The sequence below is a fragment of the Balaenoptera physalus genome (genome assembly GCF_965194825.1).
Source record: "Balaenoptera physalus genome assembly, chromosome: 10".
Taxonomy (NCBI): Eukaryota; Metazoa; Chordata; class Mammalia; order Artiodactyla; family Balaenopteridae; genus Balaenoptera; species Balaenoptera physalus.
The window spans coordinates 45,813,309-45,833,763 of NC_138889.1; positions in this window are offsets into that span (position 1 = coordinate 45,813,309).

Consider the following 20,455-nt stretch of genomic DNA (forward strand, 5'->3'; position numbering starts at 1 on the left):
TCATAATTTATATTTTATAAAGGAATAATCTGGAATTTAGTCTTACCTTCTCTGGTGATGCCAGATGCACTACAGACTATAAGGAATTAAATATTTTAAACAGACATATATATTCTTTCTCTGTATATGTTTGTGTGTGTGTGTGTGTATGTGTGTGTGTGTGTGTGTGTGTGTACAGATAGAGAGATACAAACAAAAAAATGACACATCTAGATTTCACCTTACATAATAAAAAATCACTTAAAGAAACTTCCACAGAATCTTGAATTTCCTTTTAAATGTAATGTCCTATATAGTTCTACAGCATATATGGAAAAATATAAAAGTGAGAGAAACAAAAAGCGAAGGTAAGCTTTTCTCCCTTCATTGTTTACTTCAAGCATTCTCCTTTCCAGTCTATAATAAAAGGAGATTGCATGAGAATCTCTCTTTGAAAATAGTTCATCAGTTATCAAATACATTAAAGTTTCATCTATAGCTTTTTATGCTTCTTTTTGTTATATGTGTTATTTCCAAATTGAGCTAATAATGTATAACTTGCTCTAAAGCCATTACCTGATTGCCTCATGACAATTAAATATCACAAATCTCCAGCATTTAAGTGTTTATAGGGGTTCTAGTTGATTGGGAAAGACAGATTAGTATGAAGAATACACAAGTCATTGAGACTTTAAGGTCTACAAACCTCATTCTACTACTGGAGCAAGAGATTTTGTTTAACCATAATTTGGATTTTTCCACCCTATTTTGCAATGCAAATAGAAAGACATATTTATCTTGACACGCTTACAGTAGTTCTAAAATCTTTCTAATTATACCCAATATCACTCTTATTCAAGTCATCAGAGGGCATATAGAGCTAATTAGAATGTTCCATAAAACTTTGAACTTGGATGGCAAAATTTGATCGTTCCAGTTTCTGGATTGGGAGAAAATGGCGAATAAATAACTAGACTTTTTTTTCATGGAAGTCTTCCAGATTATAAAGACTTATATGCATATTTATTGACAATTTTTTACACACACTTACATTCATCAGTCTCTAAATTTTCATTCATACTCAGGTCTCAGTAGGCAGTGCCAATTTATGGAAGCAGCTAAGATAATATGAACTAATTTTTACTTAAACGAGTTTTTATTTTTTTGGCTCCTAGACAATGCTGATTGTTTTACTTCACAGCCAATTTGTAATGGCAAATATTCAATCATTTAGTAAATATTTAATTTCACAGGAATATAGTAGGTCATGTAGAGGGTTACTGTGAGAATTATGAACAAGTTGCACCATGATCTCTTGGAAAAGGGAGAAGTAACCAAATGAGGACATTACTTAGTATTATCTCGATAATTCCAAGGAATGTTGTTTTCTAAGCAAAAGTATATGATATGTTCATATGAAAAAAGGTCCTTATCTCCCTGAGCTACCTATTTGAATTGTGATCAATGGATTTCAGCCTAGAAAAGCAAGTTTGTACAATATTTCTGGGACAGACCCAAATATTCACAGATCATTTTGTAAATCTGTATTTACAGAAAAGAGCCACTTGTCATTCAAGTATTGTGATTCTTTTGAGTAGTCACCTTGCATCTCTCCGCTCTATTTTGTCTCCAATAGAGTCTGAATCTCTAGGACTAACCCAATCATCCTTTATGGGTGCCTGGTCATCTCACTACAATTTTTTTTCTTTTCTTTTTTTTGCTTGACTACACTCAATTTATTTATTTACATATTTATTTATATTTTACTGAAGTATAGTTGCTTTGCAATATTGTGTTAGTTTCAGGTGTACAGCAAAGTGATTCAGTACATATATATATATATAAATTTTTTTCAGATTCAGATTTTTTTCCCATATAGGTTATTACAAAATACTTTGTACAGTTCCCTGTGCTATACAGTAGGTCTTCATTGGTTATATATTTTGTATATAATAGTGTGTATACCTAATTTATTCCTTCTCTCCATCTTTCCCCTTTGGTAACCATATGTTTGTTTCCTATGTCCATGAGTCTTCTTCTATTTTGTAAAAGATTCATTTGTATCATTATTTTAGATTCCACATATAAGTGATATCATATGATATTCATTTTTGTCTATCTGACTTACTTCACTTAATATGATAATGTCTAGGTCCATCCATGTTGCCACAAATGGAATTACTTCATTCTTTTTTTATGGCTGAGTAGTATTCCATTATATATATATATATACACACCATATCTTCTTTATCCATTCCTCTATTGATGGACATTTAGGTTGCTTCCATGTGTTGGCTATTGTAAATAGTGCTACTATGAACATTGGGGTGCATGTAACTTTCTGAATTAGAGTTTTCATCTTTTCCAGATATATGCCCAGGAATGGGACTGCTGGATCATATAGTAGCTCTATTTTTAGTTTTTTAAGGAACCTCCACACTATTCTCCATAGTGGCTGTATCAATTTACATTCCCACCAACACTGTAGGAGGGTTCCCTTTTCTCCACACCCTCTACAGCATTTATTATTTGTAGACATTTTGATGATGGCCATTCTGACTGGTGTGAGGTGAAACATCATTGTAGTTTTGATTTGCATTTCTCTAATAATTAGCAATGTTGTGCATCTTTTCATGTGCCTTTTGGCCATCTGTATGTCTTCTTTGGAGAAATGTCTATTTAGATCTTCTGCCTATTTTTTGATTGGGTTGTTTGTTATTTTTTGATATTGAGCTGTATGAACTGTTTATATATTTTGGAGATTAATCCCTTGTTGGTTACATCATTTGCAAACATTTTCCCCATTCTGTAGGTTGCCTTTTCATTTTGTTTATGGTTTCCTTTGCCATGCAAAAGCTTTTAACTTTACGAAAGATCAGAAAGAGAAATTAAGGAAACAATCCCATTTACCATTACATCAAAAAGAATAAAATATTTAGGAATAAACCTACCTAAGGAGACACAAGACCTTTACCCTGAAAACTATAAGGTGCTGATGAAAGAAATTGAAGATGACACAAACAGATGGAAAGATACAACATGTTCTTGGATTGGAAGAATCAACAGTGTCAAAATAACTATACTACTCAAGGCAATCTACAGATTCAATGCAATTCCTGTCAAATTACCAATGGCATTTTTCACAGAATTAGAACAAAAAAATCTTAAAATTTGTATGGAAACAGAAAAGACCCCAAATAGCCAAAGCAATATTGAGAAAGGAAAACAGAGCTGAAGAAATCAGGCTCCTTGACTTCAGACTATACTACAAAGCTACAGTCATCAAAACAGTATGGTGCTGGCACAAAAACAGAAATATAGATCAATGGAATAGGATAGGAAGCTCAAAAATAAACCCACACACCTATGGTCAATTAATCTATGACAAAGGAGGCAAGAATATACAATGGTGAAATGACAGTCTTTTCAATAAGTGGTGGTGAAAAAACTGGATAACCACATGTAAAGGAATGAAATTAGAACATCCTCTAACACCATATACAAAAATAAACTCAAAATGGATTAAAGACCTAAATGTATGACCAGATACTATAAAACTCCTAGAGGAAAACATAGGCAGGACACTCTGACACAGATCACAGCAATATCTTTTTGGATCCGTCTCCTAATGGAGATAAAAACACTCTACAATTTCTAACTCTACCCAAGCCCCTACCTAACTTCTGTCTCCCTCCATCTCAACACAGGGATTTTATCTCCTACCTCAAACAGAAAATGGAAAACTAAATTCTCTGCCCTTTTAACAACACTCTCATTCCCGTTTCTCTGTACACACACCGATTCCTGCTTTCTTCCCAGTAGTGCTATGAGTAAAGGATTCCTACACTTTGTCAGTACTTCATGATAGGGATTTGTTGAATTAATCTGAATGGAACTTTCTTAGGTATGTGACATTTTACATAATTTCCTTCCTTCTGGGATTCTCTTCTCCTCTTGTTTTCTCAACACTATTCTCTCTTCATTTTGCTTGTAGTTCTGTGGTTGCTTTTTCTAATGAGAAATGGGGAATTCTTAAAGATATATCATTCTCCATCCATTTTAATAGTGTTTTAACTAAGGGTTTTATACTCAGCCCTTTTCTTTGGTTATATTAACATCTCACCTTGGACAACATTATCCACACCCAGGATTTCAAATATCTGCCTCCTAAATGCAGATGTCTCCTAAGTCAGCATTTCAATTCAGTCCTTTCTTTTCAGACCTATAAAGTCAGCTCCCTATATGTAACAAAGACATCTCAAATTCAACAAGTGTGATACTAAAATAATCTATATCTTCATTTCTGTTCCTTCCACTAGCTTGCTAAATTAAGTTAAATTAAGTGCACTTCTATAAACATAGTAATGCATATAAGAAACTTGGAAATCAGCCCCCATATCCATAGGCTCCTTAAAGTATATCAAATCTATTTCTAATTTCTGTATTTCTTTTTAATACTTCCCCTTCTCTATCCTCATCTTTCAACCATTCACTCACAGAATAATTATGTATTCCACAACTGTATGCCAGACAGTTTTAGGGTTTCTGCTACCTTAGACCAGGTTGTCATTATGTCTCATTATTTCTTGCTTTATTTTATTATAATCACTATAAAATATATACTATCATGTCACTTCATTACATAGCCCTTGATAAGTCTTTTGCCTACAGGATGAAAAGCAAGTTTTAAAGTAAAGTCCTTCTTGATCTTGTTCCTGCTTATCTCTGTAGAATCCTCACTAGATTTTCTTCAAATGTGCTCTGTTCTCACAGGCCTTTCTACCTGCCCATTCTGCTGCCTCTCTTTAGAATAACCCATCTCTCATTTATGCCTAAGTAAATCCTTTCAAGATTTAACTCACTTGTCCCTTAGTCTTGGAAAACTTTCCAGATGTGTCCTCTAACAACATGTTAAATACTTGACTTGCATTACAGCACTTAGCGTGTGATCTTGTGTTCCTTAGTCTATCTTTCTTACTGGGCAGTGACTTCCTTGAGAGGAAGTATGTGTCTTTTATCTCTATAGCTCTAATATCTAATGTATTTCTCAGTGCATACCAGTCAATATGTTCTTGAATGTAGAAATGAGAGATAGGTGATTGAAAATATTCTTATAAGAAAACTACATAACATGAAGCCACTACATTTTCCCTACTTAGAACTGATTTTTGCGAGTTAACAATTTTGAGTGGTATCTACTGAATTACTTTATCCATGAATATTTAGTCCTTTAGATATAACATTATGCTGGGGAAAAGATTTTTCCTTGGCAGACCACTATGTATGGCCTAACTTGGCAAACATATGGGGCAGAGGAAACATACCTGATATACCAGCAATCTAAAAAAAATTAACATACTTCAGATATCTACATATATATACACACATATATATACATATATACACACATATATTATCTATATGCATAATATATATTTGCATAGTACACATATTTGCATTTTATATATTTGCTAAGATAGTGTTTGGGAAAGGAAAAAGATATAAAATTGAAATACAAAGAAATTAACATGTGTTGATCTTTACAAAATTTAATAAACCCTAATAGGAAGAAATAATTCAGTTGTGGAAACTAGGAATTCTTTTTCCCCTGAAGAGTGCTTTTGTTTCTTCTTCTATAATTGGCCATTGTTTGGTGGGGAGTAGAGGTTAATATTGTGAAGTTATTTTAACAAATTAAAGAAAATATTAGAAAATAAGTAATTTTAAAAGGGCTTTTACCATCTGTAGAAATTGGGGGAAAAATCTGTAATCTTTTCAATTTTGTGTGGTCTCATTTCTATGGGGTAGCTAGTTTTAAGATACATTGATTACTTGCATTCAGCTACGTCTGTTTATAACCTTATTTTGGCTATCTTCCCCCATTGACCCCAGTAAAATTAAAAACACTCCAGGAAATCACATTTAAATTACTTTAAAGCAAGAGAGAGAGAGACTGTATTATGCAGCAGACTGCTTTAGTTTCTGAGAGCTAAAAATATGTAATAAAAAAGTCTCTGTTCTCAAGGTGTTCCTGGAGGCAAGTCTCGGGGAAGGGGGTGGTTGGCAAAGAATCAGTAACTAGAATATGCTGGGATTTGTATCATTATGGAGCTAGGATGGAATTTTAGTGGAGCCAAAATGGGGGAGCTAGTGAGGTAAAGAAAAGAGGTATAATTATCAAAGTAATTTAGGTTATAAACCACACTTTGTTCAATTATAATGAACTGAAGCACCCCATAATTGGTTCATTCTCTGTTGTGTGTGGCACACACAGCCCTAATCTTAAAGCATCATTATCCTTGCTTTTGAAGCCAAACCATGTGTTACAACTGTAAGCATCAGACCTCCTAACCTCCTTGATCCCCCCCACTTATGTGGCAGCTCAGCATGCCTTCTGATTATGAGGACCACAAACCACTGCACATTGCCAGAACACACAAACGAGTGACAGCAGTAGTTTTTCTTTCCCTTAGACCAGCTATTATGTAAGGCATATCAGGGAAGTGAGTACAAAATTGGCATCCAGGTGTTAAGAAAAAAGGAAAAAAAAAAAGCCCTGAATATGCCAGGCTCAGTTGAACTCATTGTACTGTCTAGAAACCACTCTTGCTCCAGCTGCCCTTGAGACCATCTGGAAGAATCACAGTAGAGATGGGGCAAAGTACAAAGGAGGGTTAAAAGGAAGCTTTTTTTGTAAAAGAAAGGACTTTTTAAAAAAAGCTATCTGTGTTAGCTAACTTGGAAATAAAGGGGATATGGAGGGTCTTTTCCCTTCTTTTAATTATTATTATAAAGAGACAATAACATTTCAGAACACTGTAAAGGGGGTAATAATACCCCCAATAGTACAAATCCAAAAAAAATTATCATTTTTTTCCCTCTATTGTATCTATGCATTATACAGATTGTGTAATTCTTGGAAGTGGTTATTTTTTCCCAAAGTATTTCCTTGTTTCCCTTTCCTTCTTCTATACTTTCTTCTTTTCCTCCCTTCCTTCCTTCTCACTTTCCTTCCTTCCTTTCCTCTATTTTGTATTTCTTCTCTTTCTCTTTTCTCTGTCTTTCTTTCATTCCTGGTTTGTTTTTAACCCTATAATGATCTAATATGCCAGGATTTAATAGTGGCAATCATAGTATAAATATACTAGACTACCATCACAAAAATTACTTAACCTTTGGAGCCTCAATTTCTTCATCTGCAAAACGTATATAATATAGCTTGCCTCCTCAGCTACCTCTTATACTAATTACATGAGAACAAATCCTGAACACAGTTGATGACGTATAATGGACTCTTAGTCATTTATGCAACTGCCATTATATAGTGCTCAAGCTTTTTCCTTGCTTTGGATATTTTTTTTTTCCTTGAGAACATTTACTATAACAAAAATTATAAAATTTTTATTGTATTTTTAAATATTGCCAAGTTGCATTATAAAAGATCCATGCAAATTTGATTTAACAATTTAATAAAACAAGAATTAAAAATAGCAGGTGTGAAGCAATCAGAGAATATTTCTTGGAACCTTCAAAACTGAGACCTCTCAAGAAAGAATCAGGCTTCTTAGACAATCACAAAAGTTCAAGAGATAACCAACAGCTTGGGTAAGGTTAAATAGTAAGGTTCATCTCTTACACAAAGTCACTCCTTCAAAAGTAGGAGACATAGTTGTTTTGCCTAATGCATAGAGCCAAACACAAAGAGCCAAGCAAAATGTGGAGACAGAGGAACATGTTCCAAACAAAAAAGATAAAACCCCAGAAAAAACCTTAATAAAACAGAAATAAGTAATTATCTGATAAAGAGTTCAAAGTAATGGTCATCTTGTAGCATACAATGAAGAACACAACAGCTGAACTAAAAAATATGCAAGAGGGGTTCAACAGCAAACTACATGATGCAGAAAAAACCATCAGTGATCTGTAAGACAAGGTAGTGGTACAATCCAAACAGAGAAGCAAAAAGAAAGTATTTTAAAAAGTGAAGATAGCTTAAGGGATCTGTGGGACAACATTGAACAAAATGACATTCACCTTATAAGTGGTCCCAGAGGAGAAGAGAAAGAGAAAAGGAAAACATCCCTAACCTGAAGAAAGAAAGAGACATCCAGATCCAGGAAGCCCAGAGATTTCTAAATAAGATGAACCCAAAAGACCCACACCAAGACACATTATAATTAAAATGTCAAAAGTTAAAGCTAAAGAGAGAATCTTAAAAGCATCGAGAGAAAATCAATGTGTTACATACAAGGGAACCCCCATAAGACTGTCAGAAGACTTATCAGCAGAAACTTTGCCAGCCAAGAAGCAGTGACATGATATATTCAAAGTGCAAAAAATAAGCAAAACAAAACAACAAAAACAACTTCCAACCAAGTATACTCTTCCTGACAAAGTTATAATTCAGAATTGAAGGAGACATAAAGAGCTTTCCAGGCAAACAAAAACTAAGAGTCCATCACCACTAAACTGTCCTTATAAGAAATGTTAAAGGGACTTCTTTATGGTAAAAAGAAAGGGCACTAATTAGTAACAAGAAAATACATGAAAGTAAAAATGTCAATGGTAAAGGTAAGTATACAGTAAAGGTAGTAGATTAATCACTTATAAAGCTAGTATGGGGGCTTCCCTGGTGGTGCAGTGGTTGAGAATCTGCCTGCCAATGCAGGGGACACGGGTTCGAGCCCTGGACTGGGAAGATCCCACATGCCGTGGAGCAACTAGGCCCGTGAGCCACAATTACTGAGCCTGCGCATCTGGAGCCTGTGCTCCACAACAAGAGAGGCCGCGATAGTAAGAGACCCGCGCACCACCATGAAGAGTGGCCCCCACTTGCCACAACTAGAGAAAGCCCTTGCACAGAAACAAAGACCCAACACAGCCATAAATAAATAAAAACAAATAAATTAAAAAAATTAAAAAAATTAAAGCTAGTATGAAGGTTAAAAGACAAAGTAGTAAAAATAACTATATCTGCAATAATTAGTTAAGAGTTACAGAAAATAAAAAGTTGGAAAATGTGACATTAGAAGCATAAAAATGGGGGGTGGAGTAAAAATGTACAGTTTTAGAACATGTTCAAGCTTAATTTTCTATTAACTTAGAATAGACTGTCATAGGTGAGCCTCTTGGTAACAACAAAGCAAAAAACTATAGTAGATACACAAAAGATAATGATAAAGGATCTAAAGTATATCACTATAGAAAGTCATCAAACCACAAGGAAGGAAAGCAAGAGAAGAAGAAACAGAGAGTAACTACAAAACAGCCAGAAAACAATTAACAAAATGGCAATAAGTACATAGCTATTAATAATTACTTTAAATGAAAATGGACTAAAAGCTCCAATCAAAAGACAAAGTTGCTGAATGGATAAAACAAAATGCGACGCATCTATAGCTGCCTATAAGAGACTCACTTCAATATAAGAACACACACAGACTGAAAGTAAAGGGATGAAAAAAGATGTTTTATGCAAATGGAAATAAAAAGAAAGCTGGGGTGGCTATACTTAGACAAAATAGACTTCAAAACAAAGACTGTAATAAAAGACAAAGTGGGAATTAATAATGATAAAGAGATCAATCAGCATGAAGATATAACATTTGTAAATATTTATGCACTCAACATAGGAGCACATAGCATATAAAGCAAATGTTAACAGGCCTAAAGGGAGACGTTGACAGCAATACAATAATAGTAAGGGATTTTAATACCCCACATACATCAATGGATAAATTATCCAGACAGAAAATCAGTAAGAAAACATCAGCCTTAAATGAAGATTAGATCAGATAAAATTAATATATATAGAACACTCCATCCAAAAGCAGAATACATATTCTTCTGAACTGCACATGGAACATTCTCTAGGATAGAGCCTATGTTAGGCCAGAAAACAAGCTCAATAAATTTAAGAAGATTGAAATCGTATCAAGAATTATTTTTACCACAAGAATATGAAACTAGAAATCAATTACAAGAGAAAAAATTGGAAATGTCACAAATATGTGGGGGTTAAACTACATGTTACTGAACAACCAATGGGTCAATGAATAAATTGAAAAAAATAAAATACCTTAAGAAAATGGAAAAAAAAATCTATGGGAGGCAGCAAAAGGTGTTCCAAGAGGGATGTTTATAGTGATACAGGCCTACCTCAAGAAACAAGAAAAATCTGAAATAAACAATATACAACAGCTGGAACCTGTAAATATTACCTTATTTGGAAAAAGGGTCTTTGTAATGGAGAAATGATCTTGGATTATCTGGATGGGCTCTCAAGGTCATCAAAAGTGTTCTTATAAGAGGTAAGCAGAGAGGTATAAAACACACAGAGGACAAGGTGATGTGAAGATGGAGATAGATATTGGAGTGTCGCAGCCAGAAGCCAAGGAAAGCTGGCAGCCAATACAAAATAAAAATAGAAAACTAACAATTATGTATACTCATTAACAAAAAATAGTAATAAGTCTTATATTTTTTCTTATGTAGAATGTTGATAGCTAATAATATTTGAAGAGTAGCTTACATTTTTTGAACAATTAGTACAGGCCAGGTGCAGTGCTAAATGATTTTAATGCATCATCTCATTCGCCAACAATCCCAAGTGACATTTCTCTTTCTAATGATATCTTTGAGTACAAAGAACTGAAAAATTCTGTCTTAGATTATATCACTCCACCTGCTATAAAACTAGAATGTTCTTTGAGGATGCAAGTGAACCAGGCACACTTTAGCTGCAGAACATAAGACTTAATCACTTATTCTTATGCTGCTCCAAATTCACCTGCAATCATATGTTCTTATTATCAAGGCCAATAAAAGAGATATCTGTGGGGAAAAAAACAACAAAGAAAGTTGTATGTAAAGAAATTTGGGGAGAGGAGGTGGTTCATCTTTAAGGTTAGTAGATTTATACTATCCTGGGTAGAATTTTTTGAGGCTATTATGAGGAAGATAACTTCTGGGTATTTTTTAAACATTATTTTTAAAAGGCTTTTTTTAAGAGGCTTTAGATTCACAGAAAAATTGAGAGGAATGTACAGAGATTTTCCATAGGCCCCCTGCCCCACACAAGCATAGCCTCCCCATTATCAACATCTCCCACTAGAGTGGTACATTTGTCAAAATGGATGAACCTACACTGACACATCATAATCGTTCAAAGTCCATATTTTACATTAGAATACACTCTTGGTGTTTGTACATTCTAAGCGGTTAAATATATAATGACATGTATCCACCACTATGGTAACATACAGAGTATTTCAACTGCGCTAAAAATCCTCTGTGCTCCGCCAATTCATCCCTCTCCTCCCACCAACCAAGCACTGACAACCACTGATCTTTTTACTGTCTCCTAGTTTTGCATTTTCCTGAATTTCATATAGTTAGAATCATATAGTATGTAGCCTTTTCATATCGGCTGCTTTCAATTAATAATATGCATTTATGATTCCTCCATGTCTTTTCATGGCTTGATAGCACATATCTTTTTAGTGGTGAACAATATTCCATTGTCTGAATGTACCATAATTTATATAGCCATTTACCTACTGAAGGACATCTTGGTTGCTTCCAAGTTGTGGTGATTATGAACAAAACTGCTATAAACATCCATGTGCAGGTTTTTGTGTGGACATAAGTTTTATGTGGATATAAATTTACTTTTTTGGGTAAATACCAAGGAGCACAGTTGCTGGATCATATAGTTTAGTTTTTGTTGTTTTTGTTTTGTTTTTTTGTTTGTTTGTTTTTATTTGTTGTTTTTTTTAACATCTTTATTGGAGTATAATTGCTTTACAATGATGTGTTATTTTCTGATTTATAACAAAGTGAATCAGCTATACGTATACATCTATCCCCATATCTCCTCTCTCTTGTGTCTCTCTCCCACCCTCCCTTTCCCACCTCTCTAGGTGGTCACAAAGCACCAAGCTGATCTCCCTGTGCTATGTGTTATAGTTAGTTTTGAAAGAAACAATCAAACTTTCTTTCAATGAATGAGAGGCTTTTTGTTTTTGTTTTGCTTATCCTTGCTGCAGTTGGTGTTGCCAGTGTTCTGGATTTTGGACATTCTCATAAGTGTGCAGTGGTATCTCATTGTTTTAATTTGTATTTCCCTGATGATATATTGTGTAGAGCATCTTTTCATATGCTTATTTGACATCTGCAGGTCTTCTTTGGTGAGGTGTCTGTAAAATATTATTTTTAATCAGTAGAAGAATACTAATTTGAAAAAGAGAGAGATTGTTTCCTCAGTTCCAAGAATACCAGATTCTCTAAAAATATGATTAATTTTGTCCTGGGAGCTATTCCCTAATCTAAATTGTGATTGAAAATACTCTGATGCAATTTCAAATTCTCCCAGCATATAGCGTTTTTTTGACATTGACATGCACCTCAAGTAAAGTTTTTAGTTTGTTTTGTTTCCATATTCTAACATGGAAAATCATATTCTGGGAATTTGGAATACTTGGGGTTTCACAGAAACTGAGTGGAGATTTTTGTGAATAAGTGTACATTTTCAGTTTGCTAAGTAGAGGTTCCATAGTTTCTGCTAGTTTTTCACAGGAGTTTCTGATTAAAAAAAAAAAAAAAGCTTAAAATAAACATGCTTTTAAAATGTAGCATAAGCTTCATTATCACATTTGTGATTCTTTATAAATTTATAACCAAAATTATTACTTTTGAGCTTTAGCTTTAGATTTTTCAGAAGTCAGTGTTTATAGGCAATTACAGAACTCTCATAATTCTGACACAACACCATATATTCAGCTTATATGTTCACTAACAATGTTACCTTCCGTGCTTCTTTCTATCATCTATCTTCTTTTCACCTGCTTTTAAATTTCATATTTAGCCAATTTAAAATATGCTTTCTTCTAATTTTGCCTCCACACACGATTCATTCTGCTCTTCATCATATTTCCGTATCTTATTTCAAGTCAATTTTCTCATACTAACAAAGTAGTTTTAGTTTCTTGATGTGATAAAGACAAATTCTACATCTGATCACATAATTAGCTGTAGCAATAGGATATGGATTGGAGAGATGGATACCACTTCCAAGATTATATTATGTAATATTCTATGATATTCTCTGAATATGATTTCTCCTTGATTATTCATTGGACGGCTGAGACAGAGGGCTTAGGAAAGGCCCTAGGGCATGCCAGAAGCACTTGACAAAAACAGCCTGCTCCCCTCAGTCACCACTTGGAAGGCCACCTGCATAACAACTACTTGGACTGTGAGATGAGAAAAAAAATTAATCTCTATTATGTTAAACCTTTAAGAATTTAGGATTGTTTCCTATAGCTGCTTATGTTCATTATCTTCTTCACACTTATAAATTTATTTCCTCTTCCTTTATGGATCTCTGAGATTGGGTGTTTATTTCCATCATTGGCAGAATAGTCAATTTCTCTCTTCTTTCTTCATCACTCCTCATCTCACTAAATTTTTAAATATAACCTTTACTTTTTACTGTATTGGTTGTCTACAAACCTAAATCTTTATGTTAATGGTTCAGTTGTGGTGCTTAGTTTAATACATATTTGGTCTTCTTACCCACAGACAGATTTATTGCAACTGTTCCTGATTGTTATCAGATGGTGAGAATCATGCCGGAAAGTGCTTATAGCAATTAAAGCCGTTAACATCCAGTAGGGGACATATAAACTCTACTGGTCATAAAGCTCTTTCCATCCACAGCACTGTACTTTAGAATAAGTACCCCATATTCTCAGGGTTTTGTGTTATGTATATGACTAGAGTAAGTCCCCTACCTATGAATGAGTTCCCTTCCAAGAGCACTGCGTTTGTAAGTCTAATTTGTTCATAAGACCAACAAAGTTAGCCTAGGTACCCAACTAACACAATTGGCTATACAGTACTGTACTGTAATTGGTTTATAATACTTTTCACACAAATAATACATAAAAAACAACCAAACTCAAAAACAAAAGAAAACATTTTAAATCTTACAGTACCTTGAAAAGTACAGTAGTGCAGTACAACAGCTGGAATACAGGGGCTGGCATCCAGTGAACAGGCAAGAAGAGTTACTGACTGGACAATGGAGAGGGGGTGGGAGATGGTAGAGCTGAAGGATCGTCAGCAGTAGGAGATGGAGGGCAAGCTACAATTTCACTCTCATCTGATGTTGATGGCACAGGTTCTGGTTCCTTGCTGGATTCAATTCTATCTACCCTCTTGAAAAAACGATCCAGTGATGTCTGGGCAGTAGCCCTTTTTTTCTCATCATAGATGACAGAATACCACTGGCTTGCATTCTGAATGGCTGCTGCAACATTTGTGTACCATTCTACATTCGGGTCCTGTGCCTCAAAAACTAACAGTGCCTCCTCAAATAAAGAAAATCACCTTGCCACTTCCTGTATTGTGAATCTCTTCAGTTCTTTAGTTATTTCTTCTGTCTCTCTTTGTCCTTTCTCTTGGCCTCCAATTCCATCAGGTCTTCATTAGGAAGCTCCTCATGTTGCACAGCAAGGAGTTCAATGAAGTTGTCCTCTTGAAGATTTAGCTTGAAATAGATACTGTACTACTATATTCTGTACAGTACTGTACAGTAAAGTACCCAAAACACAACCAGTTGTAGAGGATGCACACACGTGACAATGTACGCCAGACACGAGAACTAACGTGATTGGACATGCGAACACACGTTTGTGTCTTTGAAAGCTCACAACTTGAAGGTTCGTATATAGGGAACTTACTGTAGATGAGACTTGTTGCAAGAAATTATCTTAGATGATTGTGGAGGTTGACAGGGCAGGTCCAAAATCTGAAACACAGGTCACTGAGAAGGGCAGGCTGGAATTCCTGGGCAGAAACTGAAGCTGCAGTCCACAAGCAGAATTTCCTTTTCTTCAGGGAAACTTCAGTTCTGTTCTAAAGACCTTTCAGCTGATTGAATTGGGCAGAGCTTGATTATCTAGGATAATGTCTTTCACTTTAAGTCAACTGATTACTGACATTAATCACATCTAAAAATATCTTCTGTAGCAGCACCTAGATTAGTGTTTGATTGAATAACTGGATTATAGCCTAGCCAAGTTAACACATAAACTTGGCCATCACAGTGATATCAAACTTCTGGATTTTGTGGTTTAGTAAAACTTAAAAAAGGAGAAGGGGTGATATTGGTAATTTGGTTTAATTTTATTTTTGCCATATAAATCTACCTTATTTGATGAAAGAGAATCTATTAATTAATTTAATATATACTTGTTGTTAATAGCAGATAGCTCTTTAAACAGAATATATTTAGTTTTGGGGGAAAAAACATATTTTCCTCATTTTACTTCTATTGTCATGGAACATCCCTAGTTTTTGGAGTTTGGGAACCACTGAATGATAATATTATTGCTATCTCCTCCAACTCTAACATTCTCTGAATCTTTGAAACCAATCAAATGACAAACAATTGTTATGTATATGAGGTTCTATTTTTAGTGTGGGCTAGTTAAATATAAAAAGCCTTACCTTAGTAAGATCATCATAATGTGCTTATTAGCATGTATTATAAAGTTGTTAGCTAGAGTGATCTTGGGCAATTAAACTCCTCTCTGTGCCTCAGTTTTCTCCTACAAAAGGAAAGCAATAATGCTTACTTCAGAGGATTGTTCTAAAGATTAAAAATTGTAAGATGTTTAATATATACAGTTCATAGAATGTGTTCAATAAGTATTGGTTGTTATTGTTGCTACCACTGATTTTATGTGTCATGTTTCTTAATTAGATTTATATGATCATCTTCTATCCTGTCAGGTAGCAAGTACAGCTATCAAACCTAAGGAAAATATAACCAAAATAAGCTCTACCTTAGAACTTTGAGTTTCTACTATATTATAGACACCATATTAATATATTTTTTTAAAGTTAAACCTGTACACAACTTTTTCAAAAAGCTTTATTATGTACATTTTATTGATTAACACACCTAAGGGCAAATATTTCAAATAACTAGTTCAAGATTATAAAGCTTGTATATAAAAGATGTTTTTATTTCAACCCAAGCTTTCTAATTCCAAATATTTCATTATCTCTCTACATATTGTTGATTCTGAACAGATTTTTCTAATACAGCTATAGTAACCAATTACTTGACAACCTCCCTCCTTGCCCTCTTCGCCCATTTTTTTTCCTCCATTTTAAAAGTGGTCGTGGGTGCATGTATCCTTTTGAATTATGGTTTTCTCTGGATATATGCCCAGGGATTCCTGGATCATATGGTAGCTCTATTTTTAGTTTTTTAAGGAACCTCCATACTGTTCTCCACAGTGGCTGTACCAGTTTACATTCCCAACAACAGGGTAGGAAGGTTCCTTGTCTCCACACCCTCTTCAGCATTAATTGTTTGTAGATTTTTTTGATGATGGCCATTCTGACCGGTGTGAGGTGATACTTCATTGTAGTTTTGATTTGCATTTCTCTAATAACTAGTGATGCTGAGATTCTTTTATGTGCCTCTTGGCCATCTGTATGCATTCGTTGGAGAAATGTCTATTTAGGTCTTCTGCCCATTTTTTGATTGGGTTGTTTGCTTTTTGGATATTGAGCTGCATGAGCTGTTTGTATATTTTGGAGATTAATCCCTTGTTGGTCGCTTCGTTTGCAAGTATTTTCTTCCATTCTGTGGGTTTTCTTCTCATTTTCCTGATGGTTTCCTTTGCTGTGCAAAAACTTTAAAGTTTAATTAGGTCCAATTTTTTATTTTTGTTTTTATTTTCTTTAGGAGGTGGGTCAAAAAAGATCTTGCTGCAATTTAATCAGATAGTGTTCTACCTATGTTTTCCTCTAAGAATTTTAATTCCAAAGGATATATGCACCCCAATGTTCATTGCAGCACTATTTACAATAGCCAGGACATGAAAGCAACCTAAATGTCCATCGATGGAGGTATGGATAAAGAAGATATTGTACATATAAACAATGGAATATTACACAGCCATAACAAAAGAATGAAATAATACCATTTGCAGCAACATGAATGGACCTAGAGATTGTCATACCAAGTGAAGTAAGTCATACAGAGAAAGACAAATATCATATGGTATTGCTTAACAAACCTATTTACAAAACAGAACTTGAGTCACAGATGTAGAAAACAAACTTGTGATTACCAGGGGTGAAGAGGGCGAGGGATAAATTGGGAGATGGGGATTGACATATACACACTACTATATATAGAAAAGATAACTAATAAAAACCTACTGAATAGCACAGGGAACTCCATTCAATACTCTGTAATGACCTATATGGAAATTGAAATTAAAGAGTGGATATATGTGAATATATAACTGACTCACTTTGCTGTACAGCAGAGACTAACACAACATTGTAAATCAACTATACTCCAATAAAAAATTAATTAAATAAATTGTAGCAAGAAAAAAAAAGAACAGTTTATCAGGGTGGGAGATCAGGTAAGGATTTGTGGATAAAGTCCCAGTGAGTGAGAAACTATGGTGGTAATAGGTAGTGGGATTTAGGCATCTGGAGTTTGTAATGGGCTCATTCAATTGCCCAAACATAGTAAGGAGAACCTCTAACAGAAGAAGCCAAGTGCTGCAGTTGGGGGAATCAAGATTTTTCTGTCACCTGATTATTACCTCAGTGTATAACCTTGAATAAATCACTTCCTTTATCTTAGGTTTGGACTCCCATTTGTAAAATGAAGGGACGGAACTAGGTGACTGTGGTTTCATATTTCTATAATTATAGTCAAAATAGGGATGTAAGAGGCATTTTATTTTGGGAGTTAATATAATTATTCTCATATGATAAGGCTAAAAGGTTGGTGCTTCCTACATAATTATATGATAGTTTAAATACTAATAAGCTAAATGTAGATATGACTTTTTAAGTATAAAACAATTTTGTAAGTCTCATAAGACAATGTGATCTATTGGTAAAAACATAGTATTTGTAGGTATTCAGAACTGGTTCCAAATCTTAATTCTGCCCAAACTATACAGCCTTCTAATCCATCCTACATACACCTGCCAGAATTATCTGAAACAGATCTTATAATGTTATGCCTCTGTCAGTGGCAAAATCGTAAGTTTCAAATTCTAGCATGACAGCCAATGATTCACAATTTGGTTCCAGTCTTCTTTCTCATTTCACGTTCTGCAGGATCTTGTATTTAGCACAGGATTTCCCAAACAGTTCCCCAAAATAACACTGTGCTGAGAGGTATTAAGAGATATTCAGGAAAAAAGTTCCATGGTTATTTTTTTTTTCTTTTAAGTGGTAATGGGTTTTAAGGAGGTTGCAACTTTTGTTGGATGAATTCAGTTGAGGAGGATCACAGAAAATGTATGGAAATTCTTTTTTTTTTAACATCTTTATTGAGTATAATTGCTTTACAATAATGTGTTAGTTTCTGCTGTATAACAAAGTGAATCAGCTATATGTATACATATATCTCCATATCACCTCCCTCTTGCATTTCCCTCCCACCCTCCCTATCCCACATCTCTAGATGGTCAAAAAGCACCGAGCTGATCTCCCTGTGCTATGCAGCTGCTTCCCACTAGCTATCTATTTTACATTTGGTAGTGTATATATGTCAATGCTACTCTCTCACTTCGTCCCAGCTTACCCTTCCCCTTCCCCTTGTCTTCAAGTCCATTCTCTACATCTGCATCTTTATTCCTGTCCCACCCCTAGGTTCATCAGAACCATTTTTTTTTTTAGATTCCATATACATGTGTTAGCATATGGTATTTGTTTTCTTCTTTCTGACTAACTTCACTCTGTATGACAGACTCTAGGTCCAACTACCTCACTACAAATAACTCAATTTCATTTCTTTTTATGGGTGAGTAATATTCCATTGTATATAGGTGCCACATTTTCTTTATCCATTCATCTGTTGATAGACACTTAGATTGCTTCCATGTCCTGGCTATTGTAAATAGTGCTGCAATGAACATTGTGGCACGTGTCTCTTTTTGAATTATGGTTTTCTCAGGGTATATGCCCAGTAGTGGGATTGCTGGGTCATATGGTAGGTCTATTTTTAGTTTTTTAAGGAATGTCCATACTGTTCTCCATAGTGGCTGTATCAATTTACATTACCACCAACACTGTAAGAGGGTTCCCTTTTCTCCACACCCTCTCCAGCATTTACTGTTTGTAGATTTTTTGATAATGACCATTCTAACTGGTGTGAGGTGATACCTCATTGTGGTTTTGATTTGCATTTCTCTAATGATTAGTGATGTTGAACATCCTTTCATGTGTTTGTTGACAATCTCTATGTCTTCTTTGGAGAAATGTCTATTTAGGTCTTTTGCCCAGTTTTGGATTGGGTTGTTTGTTTTTTTGATATTGAGCTGCATAAGCTACTTGTATATTTTGGCAATGAACCCTTTGTCAGTTGCTTCATTTGAAAAAGTCTTCACCCATTCTGAGGGTTGTCTTTTCTTCTTGTTTATGGTTTCCTTTGTTGAGCAAAAGCTTTAAAGTTTCAAGAATAAAAAATTTTACAATTTGTATGGAAATATGAAAGACCCCGAATAGCCAAATCAATATTGTGAAAGAAAAACGGAGGCTACCTGGCTTGACTATACTACAAAGCTACAGTAATCAAGACAGTATGGTACTGGCACAAAAACAGAAATATAGATCAATGGAACAGGATAGAAAGTCCAGAGATAAACCCACTCACATATGGTCACCTTATCTTTGATAAAGGAGGCAAGAATATACAATGGAGAAAAGACAATCTCTTCAATAAGTGATGCTGGGAAAACTGGACAGCAACAGGTAAAAGAATGAAATTAGGGGCTTCCCTGGTGGCGCAGTGGTTGAGAGTCTGCCTGCCAATGCAGGGGACACGGGTTCGAGCCCTGGTCTGGGAAGATCCCACATGCCACGGAGCAACTGGGCCCGTGAGCCACAATTACTGAGCCTGCGCGTCTGGAGCCTGTGCTCCACAACAAGAGAGGCCACGATGGTGAGAGGCCCGCGCACCGCGATGAAGAGTGGTCCCCACTTGCCACAACTAGAGAAAGCCCTCGCACAGAAACGAAGACCCAACACAGTCATAAATAAATAAATAAATAAATAAAAGAACGTGAATTTCTAAAAAAAAAAAATCGGAATGTCAAGAATGAAATTAGAACATTTCTTAACACCGTACACCAAAATAATCTCAAAATGGATTAAAGATTTAAATGTAAGGCCAGATACTATAAAACTCTTAGAGGAAAACATAGGCAGAACACTCTATGACATAAATCACAGCAAGATCCCTTTTGATCCACCTCCTAGAGTAATGGAAATAAAAACAAAAATAAACAAATGGTACCTAATTAAACTTCAAAGCTTTTGCACAGTATGAAAATTCTAATTGCTCTGTATTCTCGACAATGCTTGCTATTGTCAGGTTTTGTTTGTTTGCCATTCAATTTGTAGTAAAGTGGTATCTGAAGAT